The sequence below is a fragment of the Amblyomma americanum genome, chromosome 1 (genome assembly GCF_052857255.1).
Source record: "Amblyomma americanum isolate KBUSLIRL-KWMA chromosome 1, ASM5285725v1, whole genome shotgun sequence".
Taxonomy (NCBI): Eukaryota; Metazoa; Arthropoda; class Arachnida; order Ixodida; family Ixodidae; genus Amblyomma; species Amblyomma americanum.
In genome coordinates, this window is record NC_135497.1 from 119,148,202 (window position 1) to 119,167,880 (window position 19,679).

General features: G+C 43.2%; 1 protein-coding gene across 7 annotated transcripts in view; it reads left to right on the forward strand.

The window, feature by feature from the left end:
* Positions 1-19,679, forward strand: part of LOC144113544 (uncharacterized) — a 119,201-nt gene that overhangs the window by 50,513 nt on the left and 49,009 nt on the right. The window lies entirely within an intron of this gene.

A 19,679-nucleotide genomic window follows, 5' to 3' on the forward strand; every position in this document is an offset into this window, starting at 1 on the left:
GAACTGATGTATTAGGCTGGCTTGTGGAAAGGATACTCCAAAATAGAGAAAACTCATGTCAACTGGGTTTTCATGGGCTATGCACAATGTAATTAAATTAGGGCCCTTTCTTTTCGGGTAAAACCCAATTCTTGCACCCCAAACAGGTTTCTAAATAATCGGGTTAAACCTCGATTTCTGTCCGAAAATGCGTCTTCTAGATAGTGTAGGTATTTCAGTGCACAAAGTAGGCTTTCTAGTGCGCAAGGCTAACACACTGCATGTAAATTTGGGGATATCTTGTGCGTTTTACATAGCGGTGTCTTTGGTGTACTGATCTCGAACCCCCTTTAAAGCTTGATATTCATGATGCAGCTTAATTTGAGGATAAGTTTGAAAAGTGTGATTTAAAAACGAGAGGTGAAAACACAGGTATCAGCCAGCCGTCTTACTGCCATCATTGTAATAAGTGCTACTCGCTTTAAGGATGTCCTACTCCAAGGCTCTCGGCCATTTAAAGTGGCGGCTGTGATGTTGAATGTCTTTGCTTGGTATAGAAATAAAGGCAGACAGGTCTTGTACAGATGCTGAAATGCTGTGTAGGAGATTGGTAACTTATATGAAAGGAATTCAGTAGATGTTTTTGGTAGAGTTTCTTGGTGTGGCCTGCTTTTCTTTACTTATGAAATTGTGCACAAAAATTGGGCATTTTATAGTCAGCAGAAAAACAAACACCTATAGAAAATTCTCTTTTGCTCTAAAAATTGACCCAAATTATGTAACTTTTTTTTGATAACCTTGTTTGTACCTGAATTTGAGTTCAAAAAGTAATGCCCCATTTTGTACCCCCTGAATCCCATAAAAAATGAAACCCGAAAACAAGGGACCCTAAATTATTGTATGTGGTCTTTGAAAATTTCGAAAGAGCATTAGATTCAGTGGAAATGCTGGTGTTCATTTGGGTGCGACGTAGTAGCCAGGGCATGGACAATGCTTGCATAAATATTCTGGGAGTGAACTCTTCCCAGCCAAAGTGACCGTTATAGCCATATTATACTTCCTCCCATAAGTGCTCCCACTCTCGTTACCCCTTATCTCGTGTGGTCACTTGATCAGATGGCTGCAGGTAGCCTATTCTTGAGAGCCCCACATCCTGGTCTGCATGGCCTCTCTTGCTTGGGCCCACCTGGGCAGTATCCTCTTTAGCCACGAAGTTAAAGTTGGGAGTTTTTGGTTTTATGATGGCAGTACCATATGCAGTATTGAGAAAGTCTCCTATGCTGCTTTCACTCTTATGTGTGCAACAGCTGTGTAGTGACTATAGTCCTCCACAGAAAGAGTAAGAAAATACCAATCAGAAAGTGTATTGGGTAGGGAGACAAAGTTTAGCCCGCTTTTGACTGCCCCACTTATAATGAACACTTGCTTAGTACAAACAAAGACGACATGGCATTAAGATTATGTGGCTGAGCCTCAGTTAGAACAAACGTCTGTGATCACGGGATCCACTTACAGTGAACATGCAGGCATAGCAAACAATGGGCAGGGAGACACTGCACGGTTGCACTCGCTATGGGGATGTACAAAAGCATAGAAACCTTGTCAGCTTTCACTTTGCATGTGAAAACCATGGCTAAGATGCTGTTCACAGGAATGCAAAGAAAAGAGAAAATTCGCCACGGGAGCACAGTATCATGGTTTTTGCGTGCATTGAGGCTACTGCAAGTCTTGCCTATTAGGGGAATTTCATGCCTGGAGAGAAGGGTGGCACTTTCATGGGTTGGCAATGCTACCTCCCTCCCCTTCTAATATGGGACTAATACTTTGGCAGGACTAAGAAAAAAGAACTCGGAAGTGTTCCGGCCCGTGCTGTCTAATATGGAACTCCAGAAATCTCTTTAAGGCGGGTCATAAGGAAATTAATGCTACTAACTGAAAAAGCATACGCTCTTTCGCCAAATATGTGCGCTATAAACGCTATCAAGGTGGACAGTTTTGTTACAGCTTTTGTCATCCACCATGATAATATCTGTGCCCCACAAATGCCTTTTCACTGGCATTGCATCTGTGCTAAGTTTTTGCTGAATGACCATGCCTTATGTTTGGCTCAAAAGTTGGCTCTCACTGAGACTTAATAAGTGTGGACGGCCTGGAACACTTCCTTTGCACGAAAGCTCATCGCTGTCGTCACACAGGCAGCGTCGGTGTGCTCTTCACTGAAATGTTGCCACATGTCGCCGCTCAGCAAACAGTGCCCTGACAAAAAAAGTGCCGTGTACACAGCAATGACTGCATTTGCGGGTACAAATTTGATGATTGACTGACATTCGCTCCATAATTAAAACTGACCTTTGATACGGGCTAGGCTTTATGGGAGCATTCGGCATGTTAATCGCCTTGCACTAGCAGCTCGCATTGTTTTCTAGCTGAGGCAGAAACAAGCAGCAATATGAAAATGGGCCAACCAGTGCCAGTGATGCGACAGTGAGCCCCCACATACTACGTAAAGAGTGCACCACGAAACTCTGCCTTACAGAAGGTGAATCTGTTATGTCTGGCCCAATTAGTGCACACACTGGGGTTTAACAAACAAATCACTCATAACGGTCATGTTCACTATAAGCGGGCTCGATGTATATCTTGTTATTCACTGCATGCTCAGAAGTGTTCAGGGTCTTGAATTGAGAAAAACTAGGTGTTAAGAACTTGGTAGCTTCTTATTTGCTGGTGGCATTGTCTTTTAACTGAAAGGGTTGATTACAGCACCTAATTGAGGACCTAAACAAGCAAAATGCAATACTTGGCTTAAAATTAATGTTTGTGAAGTGAATGCATTTGAGGTGCTGTAGCCGAATATGAGAGAATGAAATAGTAGACTTGGGCAACACATGTAATAAATACACAGAACAGACAGCAAGTAATTTTTTTGGAGTGAGACAGTGGTTACTAAGGGAAGGGAACTGTAGTCGAAGGTAGCTGAGGCCAGGTGAAGGGATATGTGTGCTAAGTTTAGGGTCGCCAAGGTAGGCTTAAGTAATTGGAGGTATTTTCCAAGGTGTACTGCTTTGTATAACGTTGAGAAGGTTGCCAGATAACATCCAATTGCGATTTAATACCTTTTTGACATGCATTATTGCTTGTCCCATCATGTGCACACTGTCTCAAGAATGAAAGCCAGAGGGCTTGTGAGCTCTGCTTTAAAAAAGAACTCTCATTTGGATGCAGTTATAGCTTGTGTTATCTGATCGTTTCTGCTGATTCGCAGCTTTTTAAAAGCAGCATTGGATTTTGCACATTTAAGTGATAAATGCTTTGACGTCAGCTCCAGTGAAATAAAATACTTGACAGCAGAAATGTTAAACTGACATATATGCGTTGTTAGATGCTAATGTTAGGTTTTTTTGCTAAAACATGTCATTGCTGGTGTTTTGCTTAGTTGTAGCTGATTCTAAGGTGTTTCATCATTTTCTTTGGAATGCAACATGGTGTAGCTCTTTGTGCATTTTGCATGCTTTAGACTTGCTGCTTTTGCTTTCAGAAGGCATATTTTGTTTGCACTGCTTCCACATATTGCACTGCTGTAGGCTGATTTTTGTTGCCAACCCTGAGATACCCAATTGCGAATGCTGGCTCTATGTTTTTATTGCATGCCAAGTCGGCACTATCTAACTAAGGTTGAACTATAAGTATGTTTTACAACTTTGAAATCGATCAGTGGATTTCATGGGGCTGTCTTGCATCAGAGCGCAGTTAAATTGAATGGTCTGAAGTAGACATCATTTTCTGCTTCATTGTGGAGCTTATTTGATTGAATTTTTTGCTTGTGCAGTGCACAATATCTGCTTGTCCAAGAAGGCAGCTTGTGTTTTTGTAGTTGCTTCGCATGTCTCTCGCAACATTGTCATGGTATAGTAGCTTGTGGCATGTTCATAGGTTCATTCCCTCTAATGTTTGCTTTGTGTTTGCTTCAGTAGCAGGCATAATTTGCGGCTCTGAGGCGCCTGTTCTGCATTTAAATGTGGCTTTTACTCCCGGCAGATAATTTTGTGTAATGTATGGTTCAGGTCTTGTTTTGGAATTTCTGCTAGGTTTTATTGCATGTTAGCTTTTTGCATCTGGTCCTCGTTTCATGCTTGCATTCAGTTGGCAGTGGCGGCATTTTGTCCACAGTGGTACTGGCAAAGCACGCACATTTCATTCTTTCAGGGGCTGTTTGCTCCTTTTGTCCAAACGTCCTTCTAATGCCTCGATAGTACTGTCCATAATTTTGATGTGCATGGATGGCTTGGCACGAATGTTGGCTTATGTTCTGGCAGAGAGAAAGGTTGCACTCCTTGAGGGAACGATGATGAGTGGCAACACTGTCATTATTGATTCTGTTCTTATCTTAGCACATCACCCCTTTTGACTCTGATGGGTTCCGGCAACGGATGATGCGTCAGGCTTCGGTGTCGGACTTTGTGTCAAGTTCTCCAGTTTCATCCACACCACCGCGTTTGGATTTGTCAGAGGTTGAAGACTCAAGTACTACCTGAAGATTATTGCTATGCAGAATGAAAGCACCTCATTGTTAATACCTTTTAAAGCGCATTTACTGAAGGTCATAACTCGCTTTTAAATGACCTACAAAAGATTGTAAAATTCTTTTTGCTGTGATTTTCTTTTTGTGCATGATTATGTGCTCACAAGGCAGCTGGTCTAGATCATTGTTGTGTGAGAGAATTATCTAGTCTGGAAGCAGTGCATTGTGTTGACAGTTGTCTTTCTGTTTAATAACTCTGTGCACGCTTGTAATAATTAATCCAGAAACCTTAATGTTTTCTGCCAGAGACCTCTGAAGCTTTATACATTAGTTTCGCTTACTATTTGTGCTGCTGTGCAAGCGTCTTCGCCTGATAGCATACCCTTATAGGGGCTTTCATTTCAACATAAAAAATTTGGTTTTTCTTTGTACTCACTTCCCAAGTGAGTTTTATGTGCATAATGTGTAATGTAATGTGAAATTATTGCACTGGGTATGCAGCCTTTGTCAAAAATAATTTAGCACTGCGACTTCAAAACGTGGTGTGAACTTCTGAGAAGCCCAAGTTTCAGAATGTAAATCCATACTTGAATTCTCTTCTAGATCATCAATAGTGCCCACTAATTGTACTGCGCAGAAATGTCTTGAAGAGTCTGAACTTTTCGAAACATTAGAGCCTGAAATGAACATCAGAACCTCTCATGAAATATTTGAAGATTTATGGGCAGTAGATGTTTCAGGGTCAGTTTGCACATGGAAGGTTACTGCCTTAGTTGTTTTATATTTACATCTGGAGACCTACTTGGCAGGTGTTTGCATCTGGCAGGTTGCTAAGCAATTTAGTGTTCATGCCCTTTGTGATGGCAACAAGAAGCTTTGTATGGTTCATGAAAATGTAAACAGATTACCATGTTGACTTCGTGAAAGTTTGAGCAATTCCAGAGTACATAATTGTGCTCATTTCTCATTCTGGCATGTACATTGTGCCCACCATCTACACTGATATTGCCTACGCCGTTATGCACCAGAGAGAGCTTATTGCATCAATTGGATTTCCTAGAAACAAATTACATTGCTTGTAAAAGCCTTTTGGCCCAGCTTGTGGCTCTTCCTGCTTGGGTTTAATTCTCTTTTTTTCTTAGTCTTGCTTTTACATGCAAAGGAGTTCTCTTTGTTGAGCAGATTTTGGTGCACAGGTTCGTCATGCGAAGACTGATGGTTATGCCAAGAGAAAATACTCGACCACGGCTGCTCAAGCTAAGGGCCCACATCAGGGCTGATCATAGTTCCAAAGCTGTTAGCTTGCTACCAAAGGTCTTTAGAATACATGGTGCTTCACTAACTGAACAAAGCACTGGAGCAAGGTTTCGTGCTCACTGTGGTAACTATTTGTTGGGACAATTGTTCCTTAAACTACTTTTTATATTTTTCATTCCTTTAGTCAGGAGTGTGATTTGAACAATTTTTTTTTCATTGAATAAACTGTTTAAATGTCAAAATATATGTTTATTTTTGGTCTTTGTGTTTAGATTGCCAGCGTACCTACAGCACATGCAAGCAGATTATGATGGGAAGTGACTTCGAAGAGAATATAGATTCAGATTTATGTTTACACTCATAGCTCTCTCTTTTTTTTATACTATAATTTTGAGGGGTTCAAGTTGTATACTTTTAATGAGCCTGCAACTCTGCATTGTCCTTTTTCAGCTGCTTTTATCTCAGTATGTGATATTTTAAAGAGCCTTGTGGTTTGTTCAAATGTGAAGTAGCAAATTTGGTGGCTTTTTCTGGATTGTGCACTGTTTACAAGCACAGTTGTTCTGAGTATATGCTACTGTAGCATGCCTTATGGATTTTGTTTTCGGTTTGCAATGCAGTTGCCTTTCTGTCAAAATGGAGTTGAAATATAATTACCTACGGTTTAGTGGCATTTAGCTGGGCTTTTGTGAATAAACTAGTAGCTTTAAGTATGAGAAGCTGTGAAGACTGTTTAAAACTGAGTCAAAGCAGTGGACTATGCTTATGAATTTGTGTGGCCATCGGTACCAGGGTTCCACATTAGACCTGGTTTTAACTATGCCTGCAGTCTTCCAGAAACTGCAACAAATAAAAGTGAGTGTTCATGTGCGAGTGCATTGGAATGCATTTGTGTTCTTTGTCCATACATCCTCCTCCTGCTTTGTGGTGCTGCTGCATTGAAATCAGTCGGACAGCTGCATGGAATGAACCTGGTTTCACTCGATTCATTGAGGTATTACGTATGTTCATCTTAGCATAGCAAGCTGTTGCGAGTGTTGTGGTGTTCATGGCAATGAGAGCACCATAGCTTATTAGTGCCTGTCACCATGGGGAATCTCCTAGGCATCTTCAGGCCACATGCCTACGCATAAAAGTTACAAAAGCACCAAAACTAGTAAGTTCAGTGTGCATTTCAGCTGCTATTTTTGTGTTAAGATTGCCAGTTGGTTGCTAAGAGATGTGGGCGAGCATTGGGTAAACCCGTGCCTTGACTGTGTGTGGAGCAAAAGCGCATGTGTGTGGAGCAAAAGCGCAGCACTAGTGAAACACATCCATAAATGAGGAAGTAGGTGTAAGAAGTTGGCACTATTGAGTCTTGCAGTGGCAGATACCTGCAGGCAAGGCAATAGCCAATGTTATGTTGCAACAAACTATGCAGAACTATAGAACAGAATGGAAAACTGGGAACTATAGTCACGTACAAGTCAAGTCTGCAGTGAACCTCCATCCACATTCAGGCTTGCCGAACAGAAATTCCTCTTTGTTAAAGCTGTTCTAATTACTTAAAGGGACAGTGAGGAGAACTCTATCAAATTTTTTTTAGCAAAATCTCATAGTTCTGCATTTCATGGCTTTGTTGCCTCTTGTCCGGGAGCGAAAGATGCATTTATATCAAAGAAATTTGGATTCGAAGTTGAAAAAGTTCTTCCTACCGCTCCGATTCAAACTCGGGAACTCTTATGACGTCATAGGACGGAGTGACGTGAAACGTGACGTAAACGCAGACTTCGTGATTTCTGGCGGCTAGCGCTGCGGTCTAGCGCAGCAGCTGAAATGAAAGCTACCGCCGCCGCACGTTGAAGGCATCTATCGGGGGTCGCTACCGTCGCTTCGTTTAAGTTTGCACCGGCGTCTTGCCAGCATTACGATGGATCCCGTTCCCGAACCTGACGATGAAGTTCTCGCAAAAACTCCGGCCTGCATTTCAGCGACCTCAGCCCCACAGAGCGTCCGATGCTTTTGAAGGAGCACGGTTAGGTTAGGCACTGGCGGGTCGTTTCCCCCTTCCGCCATGAGCAGCCGTTGCAAATTAAATAGTATCGCAACCCCAGTGCGGGGAGTTACGAGGGGCCAGGACAAGGTCGGCGCGTCGCGCCCATCGGAGGCTGGCCGGGGCTTTGGGGCCGGCGGATTGTGATTCCTTGAACAGTGTGGTTGCACGGTGCAGCATGCGGCGTCGAGGTCTCCCACAGTTGCAAGGGCCAGGTTATTTATTTATTTTTTTGCCACAAAAAACGGGTGCTCGCGTTTAAACTTAAGCTTGAAAGTAAAGCCAACGCACGACGCTTCAATGGCTTCCGCGCGTTTCCGGAGGTACATGGTCCACTGGATCGGGCTCTCTCGCCCACTTGCATGTACCTTGAGATGTGTACTGTGAATGGATTAAATTAGCCAAGAGCTCGAAAAGAATAGCTTCGGCAGTTGGGCCCAACTGCCAAAGCTATTGAATGACGTCGCAACGCGCACCTCGCCACGGAGCCCAATCGGTCTGGCCGGGCCGGCGGCGCTTGGCACACTCGGCGCGAAATAGAGACATGCTCCAAGTCTCCGCCAGTGCAGTCAGAGTGCGCCGAAGCTGCCGTACGCATCGGCGGTCCAGCGCAGTTGGAGGACGGTCTCGCTTTGGCCGACGTGACATCGCCGTGCAGCGCGCGCACACGCGCGTTACGCCGGAGTATAAACGTGCCTTAACAGAGCCTGCGCTTAACTGCTAACCAACGTATTCGGAGGCGGCATCTATGGGAGCCACTGAAACCCTCCGCCCACTAACTGAATAAAACAGAAAACCTGTGCCGAGGCTCGGAATCGAACCAGGGCCTTTGGGTTTTGAGGCGGAGACGCTACCACTCCGCCACGACAACTCAAGGTTAAACCGCGAATAAAGGCGCATCTAATGAATGCACTCTTCCGATGCAGAAGTCTCCGCGCTTTCGCTACATATATCCTTGCAGAGCTAGGCCATCAGCAGTTTTTCTTAACTGCCTTGTACCTTGTCTCCCGTCCCTAATAAACGATTTCCGTTAAGTAGTTTGAAGTTGACTGCCACAGCCGAAAATGTTTCGCCGGGCCAGCGTGCGAAGACACAAGTGCTCTTTATGCTGCGAACTGCCTTGTAGGATTACCGACCATCGTGTCATCATAGTTTTTTATCGACGGTGGCGATCATCTGACCAGCCTTAACAGGCTCCTTCAAAGGTTAACTAGCACTTGAAGCGGCGCTTGGCGTTCCTCTCCTGTTCGGCGCTTGTAAATCGAGGCTCGTCAAAAACAAAACCATGGGGCACGCAAAGCTCATAGACGCGAAGCGCCGTAACAAATCGAAACATTCCTGGGTGCCTGTGGCGCCGCCAAGCATCGGTTTTCTTTTCTTCCAACATTCAGGTTGTCTTTTGTCTGTCTTCCTTGTGTGATAAAAGTGCACTATCGGTTTTAAAACAAAACTTACTTCAATATTGAAACGCCCAACCTTCCTTTGTCAGCCTCAGAGATTCGCGGCCTCCATGTAGGAAGGAAAATTCCTCCAAGGTGGCGTCTCTTGTCCTATGACGTCATCACGCTTGTACTTGCGAAATTGGCCTGTGGCGGCGATACCTGTATTTTGGTTCTTGCTATTTTCTACCTTACAAGAGCCTTGTTTTCAGTAAGAGTGGCTTTTTTGTGATCAGGAGCTGGTATTCTATCGATACAAGCCAACTTCAATTTCTCCTTAATGTCCCTTTAAACAAGAAGCTAATCATGAGACGAAAATAGAAGTTCAAGAATTTTGATGCCTCTTGCTTGTTTGATAGAGTAAAATTTTTAAAAACTGATTTTCTTCAGGTTGGTCAGCAAGGTAATACAGGATGCTGTGGACAGTGTCCAGTGTTACCAAGTGTTTTCTTTTTTTTTTTTTGTATCCTACTATAGGTATGCAGTGGGTTCCAAAATGTGTAGAAAAGCAAAATGGATCAAGTGGAAAAAGTTAGTGTAGTTGGTTAGGCCGCCTGTGTAGTTTTCCCGTGCATAAACAGCCAAGGAGTGTTTGGAGCATGGAGGGCACGAAGATGGTCAATTCCTTAACAGTGTACTCATGCAGCCACGGACTGCCTGCACTGTGCACCTCTCGATATTGAGCCATGCCTGAAGGCAGAAGTTCGGGGGCTTTTCGTTTCCCATGTTCTGCAGACTTTTGTGGGCTCATCACATGCAAGAGGCACGGATGAACGGAAAGTCTGGGTTACACAATGAAGTAATGCAACTGCAAATGTAATTTACTGTGTTTTTCAGCCCCTATTTTTTACCATACATGCATTTATCTGCACGTCTAAAGCTGCTAGATAGTCGTTGTAAAGGCATCTACTATACAGTCAACTATTGGCAAAATCTTTCCTGAATGGCCTGCATGCGACGTGACAGGTGCCATGATGGAGCACCGGGCGTAGAATAGCTTCCATTAGCAGGCGGTGATGGGGCTGATCATTGTCATTATGAAGTCACCGGTGCGCGTTCCGAACTCGGGTCCGGAAAGAATGTCTGTTATATGCACAATACTGCAGGCCTGATATTGTCCAGGCAGGACGGCAAATGCTAAGAACGATCTATATTCGTAAAGCAGATTATGACAAGTTCCAGTCTGCTATTTGGCATATTGCTCTGAATCTGCCAAGAGGCACAAACCCTGTCGCAGTCTGGAAATCCAAATTGACGACTGAAACAACGTGCTCTGGGATGCGCTGGGCTGTGCTGGCCAATGCGGGCAATCTGCCACTGAGCCAGTTATTATTTATTTATTCATACTGCCGGCCAGGCTAAGGCAGGAGTTGCATTTCTGCAAATATAAAACTTTGAAGTCTCTGCATATGAAATAAAATAAAGGCAAGCGAAGTAAACGAAATCATTGAACATTAGCATTATGGCACACTACTTAAAGCGCATGATATGGCATAAACTGTTGTGGGAAACAAATTTAAACATGCGCAGAAATATTTGAAAAGACCACAAAGCATCGCTTTCAGTCAACAATGTGTATGCAATCTGAAAAAAAAAAATGCGCACAGCCGAAGTAACAAAAGTACAAGCAATTGTTCCACTAATGTGCATTGAAGTGAAAAGAAGCAGAAGCAATGTTTGTAGAACACTTAAACAATGACTTGTAGCAAGGCTAGTATACAAAATATCTTAAGAACTCTTGGAATATTCCTGCAATGCAACTTAAAAGCTCCCTTACCTTCAGAACCGATAATTTCTTTGTGTAGTTTTTGTTCCACTCAGGTATATTGTCCGCACGAGAACAGAATAACGAAAACAATCTCCTGTAAATCAGTGGTTTATTATGTTTGGTGTGTTTTGGTGGGTCGGACTATATCTTGTAATATATCTTCCAAGGTTTACGCTTTAATAGCCATGCAAAATACGATAAAAAAAAAATCCTATTGTGTTCCATTTTCTTCTTTACAGTCGTTAGTCCAGTCTTTATGAAGATGACTGCATTCTAGAATTAGTATTATATGAACCTGAGAGCCTTGTTCTGTATGCATTCACATTTCAAAATAATCTGCGCAGCATAAGGCTCCCAAACTGGGCTTGCGTTGGCCAGTAGCAGTAGGAGTCTGCTTCACATCTGCTGTAACGTCTGAAAGCTTTTTAATTGCTTTGTTGCAAACTTTGTGTACATGTGCTACTGACCAGTTCTATGATAAAAAAGCAGGGGGTCTTTTACTATAATAAAAAAACAACTGCTTTTCTGTATTCATGTCCATTTGCCACCACTTGCACCCAGTACTAATTACGTCCAAGAGCTCGTTCAGTCTGTTCTGATCAACATGATATTGTATATTACAATGAATAATAGTGTTGTCTGCATAATGTTTAATAGTTTTTTTGTGATGAAAAGCTGATGCTCATGTCGTTGATATAATACAAAGGTAAAAGAAAAGTCCTATCACAGACCGTTGTGGAATACCTGATCATACATCTTTATTTGAACTGGCAACGTTGTCAAGAAACTTCAGTATGTGTTAGGTATGCCTCAATCCATTGCCATATTGTTCTTCAATAAATTGGTGATGCATCTGCAGACTTCTTGTGAGAGGTCGGGTGCACGGAGCTGAAGTTAAAGTACATGCTGGTGTGCGTGTCCTTCCTCAATACAACGAGTGAAATTCTGTAACCGTCACGTTTTACAAGGGTGTCTACATTAACACCTCTTTTTGGGCTAGTTTGTGCATACTTGAATTAGAGAAAACCTAGCGCCAAAACCATGCAAACCACAAGGACGGACGACGACGAGACACAAGCGCTATACTGGCAACTGAATTTTATTGAAGCCAAGATGCAGCTTATATAGGGTGAAGCTTCAAGGGGAGAGAAGGGTGACAAGGAGAAGAAGGTGAACAAAGGTAATATTGCTTCGCAGAAACTGGCAGGCAGCCAAAAATCACACAAGAAAAAGGAAGATTACATGATAACTGAATCTAAAAAGTTACTCTGAGGCAAAAAGAGATAAAGAAGGACTACTGATGCACCTACAGCCAAATTTCTTTATGTAGAAAGCCTCCAGGCTAACACTTAGTCTTATCTATGCTCTTGCCAACAAGAATCTTCGTCTCATTCAAATGCGCCTCGCACCCGTCGCAGCTCATTACGTGCGCAACCAAATGTGCGTACTTATCTTTTAAGTCTGACAAATTTCGGGCATGGTCCCCCAAACGCTCGTTGATGCAGTGGCCAGTCTGACCGACATAAAACATCCCACAAGTTAAGGGGATAGCCTAGACCACTCCTACGGAACACTTGATAAACGGAGTGTCGTGCTTTATCTGGCAACCCCGCTTCCTAGAGTTGCAGATTCGGGGGCACAACTTTTCCAGCTTGTTAGGAGCCGAAAAAACGACACTCACGCCATACCTGTCGGCCACTTTCCTCAAGCTGTGCGAGGTCTTGTGTACATAAGGCACAACTAGCGGCTTCTATGTCCTGAAACGATCTCCGGTATTTCTTCGGGTTCCGTGCTTAAGTTTTTGAAGGAGGGTCCCGTAAACAGCAGCCAAAACAAAGCAGAGGAACCCACCGAAAGTCGGCTCATCCGATTGTGAAAGCTATCTTGCAACTATCTTGTAAAGCTATCTTGCATGCGTCATTCGTCCTTGTGATTTGCATGGTTTTGGCGCTAGGTTTTCTCTAATTCAAGGGTGTCTAGGAATGGCAGACAACCGTCTAATTCCTCGTTACACAGATGCGCTTGAAACGGACCCAACTTTACCGAAAAGAACACCAATCGACGTTCTGGGCCTTGGCAGGCTCCTGCAGTTCTGCCCAGCTAATACCTGTTTCAGGTTCCAGAGCAACATCTGTGATGGAATGGCTATGGGAGTGTCCATATCTGTCGCCGCAGCAAACTTGACCATGGTGTCGCTAGAGTCTCGGGCTCTCTCCAGCTTCACACCACGCTCAAGGAGATCTTCCTTCGGTACATGGATGATTGCTTCTGCATCGTCAAGAAACAGCAGCGATTTGAGAAGTTTATATATCTTGCTGCCCATGCTGGACGCGTGGCATGCGTCACCTGCCCAGTGGGCTCCATCTTTTGCGCTGCTACCACATGCAGGCAGCGTCAGACCATAGCGGCCTCTATTTTTCTGTGCCTGGTCAATGGCGGCTGGGGCCCTTGCCAGCATGGAGGAAAAAAAACTTAGGAGGGAGCGTGACATCAAGCGGCCAGCCTTTGCAAGCAGAGTGTTTATGAAGCCATTTCATCCCCCATTTTTTCGCTCTCAGAGTCCCTGATGTTTTGGTGTCGGTATGTTTTAGTGCGCGCGTCTGCTCGGCCTACAACGCGGCCGCCTGCTTTGGCGAGCTCCAAGCCACTTTTTTCTGGTTCGGTATGTGCGATCGTTTGGTGGTCCTTATGAAATTTATGAGAGATAACGTATTTTTTGTGCAAACTAACAGCGCCAGGCAGTAGCGTGCTCATCTGGTATGTCTCACGACGATGGCTTGCGCGGATTCAATACTTACTCAATAGAAAAAAGGTGAAGCAACTCTTTTGGATGGCTCTCTCTCCGTACTTTCGCTTAAATTTTCACTGTAAATGGGGAAACACGTAACTGAAGGCGTCCACCTGTGATGACGCGCGGCAGTGTTGCCTTAGCATAGACACCTTTCCCCGTCTTCCAGCATAAATCGCTGGAAAGGATCTGCCGTAAATTGTTTGCATGGATTTTTAAGACACACCTGCTCCAGGAATGAAGAAACGAGGCAATCGCTCGCACATTACTGTGGATAATTACCATCCTAGTCTTGGCTGCCGCATTTCAGTAGAGGCCCGTGCATCGGTGCACGTTAACTATCCTCAGGCGGTCAGTTTATCTTGAACCCTCCACTACGGTGGCACTCATAGTCTAAGTCGTTTTGAGATGTTAAATAAACCCAATGAATCAAGCGATTGCTGGGATTATCTGTGCTGCTCTCAGTGAAGGGCATTGCAGAATTATACGCGCGCCGTGGCTAGTTTTGCTTCGCCATCGCCGTAGACGATGCAAATAGTGACTTCTTTGATAGAATCGGGTGAGTACCCCCCCATAAATGTGATTTAAAACATTAATACTGGCGACCAAATTCCATTTGTGTGCGAAATTTGAGCTCGAGCAATTCACCAGTTTAGCTCAGAGAAGCATTATACGGCGCTCGTATAATTGCGAAACACATTATATGCAAAACTTGCGTGTGATCAAATTAAACCTTATGCTCAGATGCACGTTGTGATGCAATACGAACCGAAACGGCAATGCGTGAAGCAGTAAGCAACACATTTTATTTCATAACTGCTATACACAATTTCGAGAACTAAATATAAGCTGTATAAACGTATAACATTGTTACGCATAAGAATAAAATGTATATTATGGGTGCTTATCGTTGGATAGGTTAAGGTTGAGCTTCCCTATCATTATACAGTTCTGAAGTGATTATCATTATTATGCACAATGTAACACACGTACGTAAGTACAATTGGACTTCCAGTAGCACTTGGGCTGTAGAAGTGCTGTGTGCTTAAAGAAAAACCAATAATAACATGCATTATGATGCATGTGTAGTTTGACGAGGGTAGTAAAAACAATAACATTGGTTGCCTGCACTTTGTATGAACTCTTGAACAATATACAACATTTAGAGTTGAAGAACATGCAACAGCCTCAACATGCATTCAAAGCTTTGCATGTTAGTGTGTACTGCAAGCATCATATGAAACACAAAGAAGACACTTTGTTGAAACAAATTGTGTTAATCATGTAACACAATTTCTCTAACAGTTATTAGGTCAATACTTGATAATTAATATTAACAATATTTATTTTTCACTGACCTCAAGACAGGAAGCAGCCGCAAGAAAACTGCCTTAGCGGCCTGACAGGGCTGATAGCCAATGATTTAAAGATGTTACTGCAGCAATATCTGTGCCCCATGGCGCAGTATTTAATTTGCAATCATTTTTTTAACTATTGACCTTTGAATTGTGTCAGCTTTGTGTGCTTGTGTCGCACCTTTTCTAAGTGAAGTCGCTCTGTGGCCGTCTTGGCAAGATAATGCATCCTGATGTCTAGATATTTTTGTACAATTGCCCTCACAAGGTGGGATGAGTGGTTTTCAAGGGGAAGGTTATCAATCGTATTTATTAAGAACTCTAAAAAGGTCTTTCCCTATAAATGCTGTCATTGCAGCTACTGCAACCTTATCTGCAAGCCCTCGTGATATCAAAGGAGAACAAGCTATGGCTCGACGCAGTTCTTTCTCACATTGCTGACAGGTTGTGAGGACATCTTTTGACGGGTCGATTAAGCCACCATGCGATTTCCTTCAAATCAGGGAGTAGGTTTTGTTATCATGACGTGATGCAGTTAGCGCAGATACACACTCATGACACTTCAGACTGGCTTGTAGATTTCTTACTACAAATCCAGCAATGTATGAAACAACAACCTCTGCAGTTTCTGAAATTTTGCCTGGATCAGAGCAGTAAGCATTCTCTTGAACAATGCTCGGCACTGTTTCGACAGGATGCTCATTTTCTATAAAGTTTTTGCGAGCGGTGGTCATGTTTATTACTTCTGATGAAGATGACTTCACAGATGAGCTCACGTAGAGAACACTGATGTGCTCAAGTGGAAGACAGTTTCCAGTGGCAGCATCTTTAACCTCATTTTGCATTATAAGGCGCTTGAATGCTGCAGCAAACTGCCATTCAGTTGGATTATCATTGCAGCGGCCGAATGAATGTATCGCTGCAAAAAACAGTTCAAGATGGTCCTGGCTCAATTTTGAAGTAGGCAGATATGCTAATACTGCATTATCCTGAACTAAATGGGTTTACAAGGAAATTACACTCTGCATGCAAATTAAAAAGCCAATAAATCCTGTCTTTCTGTTAGTTTCTGTGATCAGTTTTTTTTGTGCTGGGTCTCGAATAGAGGAAAAGTATTCCTTTGCTTTTTGCAAGTATGTGGTAACAGCAGCCACATTTTCAGGCCACAGGGGCTTTTTCCAGCCTGTTTGTTTGAGGTGTCGCGAGTTGAGAATGTCGAACACATTGTTCACATATCTTACAAACTCCTCTGTGGCTGCAGAATCTCGCAAACTTGTTACCTTTTGTGCCCTGCATTCTGCAATAGCATCTGCTACAGATGTGCTGAATAGCTGTGCTGCAAGGGATACTTTCATTGGCTGAGATTCCCAGTTGATGTAGGATTGTCTCAGTTTGTTTGCCAAATGCAGTCTTTCTGAGATTGTTTGCCAAATGCAGTCTTTCTGAGTATTGCAACTCGTGCAGCTGTTCGATGTGCCTCCACATTATTAGGCCTCCATTGGTATTTTCCAAAATTTTTTTGTCACATAGTGTGTTTCTAAGAAGTTTAAGCATGTGGCAGGCATCCAATAAAACAAATATTGGTCGATTTGCCACAGGTTGAGGAAAAGCAGTGTTCAGCTCTTCCAAGCCAAGCTTGCAACCAAGGTTGCGCAATATAGAAAAATTCGCAGCTGCACCATCGCAAGTTAAACTTACTACATGTGCGCCCTTTTCGTGTGCAAGAGAAGTAGCCTGGAGGACAATATTGCTCCGTTGCTCACCTCCTAGGCCATCAACAAGGAAGTGCCCTAATGGTAGCTTCCATCTCCCATTGATTACCACCAGCAAAGCAACAAAGGAGTCTTTAGCAACGGGGAAGCTGTCATCGTTCACTTCAGTTCCCATGTCCACATGCCCATGAAACCTTTTACCGTCCCATTTGACATGTCGCCTAATCGCCATTTCGTGTACAACCAAGTTGCAGAGCGTAGAATGGCCTAGATTTGAATTTTCTTCCACTTTCATTTCAAGTGCAGCCAATGCTTCTTTAGAAAAACCAGGAGAGCCATCAATATGCTCAAGCCATTTTGACAATACCTTTGGGTGAGGCAAACGTGTCAAAAACAGCCCTGACGTAGTTATATGCCCTGGGGGAATAAAAAGGCAAAGTTAATGCAAACGCTCTTAACTCTGGAGAGTAGGCGATCGAATGTGGTTTGCCCAATTTTTGGACAATGTGACGCATCAATAGGTTTTCTTTGGAGCCTGCAAGGCTTTGGAGTGCAGCAATGTTTTCCTCAATCAGAATTTTGTTTTTTGATAGATCATCAATCACACTTGAAAGGTGAGCAACCTTGCGTTGAAGACGGCGCTGCGCTTGCTGCAGTCTTTTTATTTTATTTTTGGTGGAGACATGGATGGCAGCGTAGCGCTTCACCTGATGACGCAGGAACGCCTTTTCAGGGGTATCCTTCATTGCTGGAGGCTGGCAATAGCACATACAAATATCAAGAATTTTCTCACTGCACTTTATTGATATGTTGAAGACATGAGTGCATGTATCACCCTAAGTTTGAGTATACACAGGCAAAAAAGTAACGGTGAGCAATTTTTTTTACCACAAAAACGTGAGCTCATGCAAAGATATGGTGAGAATTCAATGGTGGTTGTGCCATGAGCACCACTTGGCTTATGAAAGCAAATATTTGAGACTAAAGTGCTTCTCACAGAAAGCCTGCTAGGAAAGGTGATGGACATATTAAAATACTAGAGCAATAATGACTTGTAAAGTAACGTTTCTCAGAACTTCAAAATATTTTTTCATAACTTTACATCTAATAAATAAACACACAGGCAAAGCTGTACGGTAGGCAGAATAGGTCTGGAGGAATGACCTTCCAGTTATTTATACTTCATATAGTTTTTGCAGCCGGCATGCCATCAGAAATTATTAAGTACTCCCTGTCACCTCAGTGTCGCCATTCAAGAACTTGTAATAGTAGGGGCACTCACAGCCTTCCAAGTTAGTTCATTAGTCTAAATCTGATTTTTGTGTTCAGTGGCCACATAGCTCCATTGCTTTATTTGGAGATTTCAGGTTTGGAACAAATGCACTTTCCATCATATTTGTATTTAACCAAATGTGCATAAGCGATTGTGGCATGTTTCCGAAGGCCAGAGGCATGGAACAAAAAGTATGGGGAAGAACTGCCAGATTTTTTCTCTGCATTTATTTGAACACACAGGCTCTTGATTTATAATGTAAAGCCTCACTTTTGCTTAGGTCTGAAAACAATATATAATTTTCCTGACAGAGCTATCTATGAATTGTGAAGTGCAACCTCACAGAACCTCCTTCACTTTCCGTTAATACAGAAAACTTCAAAATCCTACGGGGTTTCTTTGAAATCTCTTTAGCTTTCCTTTGTAGCCGTATGGTTGTGCTTGGGTGGATGCTAATGAACAGTTACTCCCTTATGTGCACCGTCAATTCCGAGCTTCTGATTTGTTTGCACGATAGAGCCACGCAATTCGAAATTCATGGTAGAAAGTCTGTTCGTATAAATAGGAGTTCACATTGAAGCACTGGCAATGATGGGATTGGTATAATGTGACCACGATGTACACGCATGATCTTGAGCTTGTGTTCTTCCGGAACGTCCTCTGCCCACACGAGCTTGGGAATTAAAAACCCACTGCGATGGCTTAGTGGTTAGGGTGCTTGGCTACTGAGCCAGGGTACCTAGTTCAGTCCTGGCCACGGCAGCCACGTTTTGATGGATGTGAAACGCAAAAGGCACCCATGTGCTGTGCAGTGTCATAAATTAGTCCGGAGCCATCCACTATGGCATCCCTCATAGGCTACGTGTCGCTTTGGGACGCTAAACTCCACAGCTTTCAATCTGATTTATAGTCGCAGTGCAAGATAGTCATCCGAACCGTGTTTCTTCGTAGGAAACACTTAGTATTTTTTGTGTGCGCAGTAAAGCTTGAGTCTCTTTCTGAGCATGTCGATGCTCGTCCGACAGCGTTTATTACTGAGGAAAATTTTGTTTTCCCACCACTCTATTCAAGCCTGTCACATCTACACCGAAATAGCTTCGTTATCGTTTTGAAGGCCTCTAGGATTCACGCCCAAAAAACTGTGTTGACACACTTTTACTTGTGCAATCAGCTGCTGGTGGCTACACCTGTTTTAAATTCTTTTTTGCCTTTTCTAGCTTATAAAAGCTTTGTTTTCAGTGAAAGCCTTTGTTGTTAGAATAATGCAATCTACCTATGCAGGCCAAACTTCAGTCTGTCCTCAGTGTCTCTTTAATAAAATCATTCAGAAACAGCAAAGCACGTGGGACTACTTGGCAAGGCTAAGACCTAGAGTGAATGAAAATGGCACTGCTCTTTGAGGCAAGAGCCACACATGTGCGACAAAAAGCTTCGTCGCAAGAGGCACAGCCATATTGGACTGCAAAAGAAATTATCTGTGTTGTACGGCGTGGTTAGGGTGGCTATGGTGGTTACCATAGCGGGAGCGCACTGCTGCTGCAGCATCATAATTCT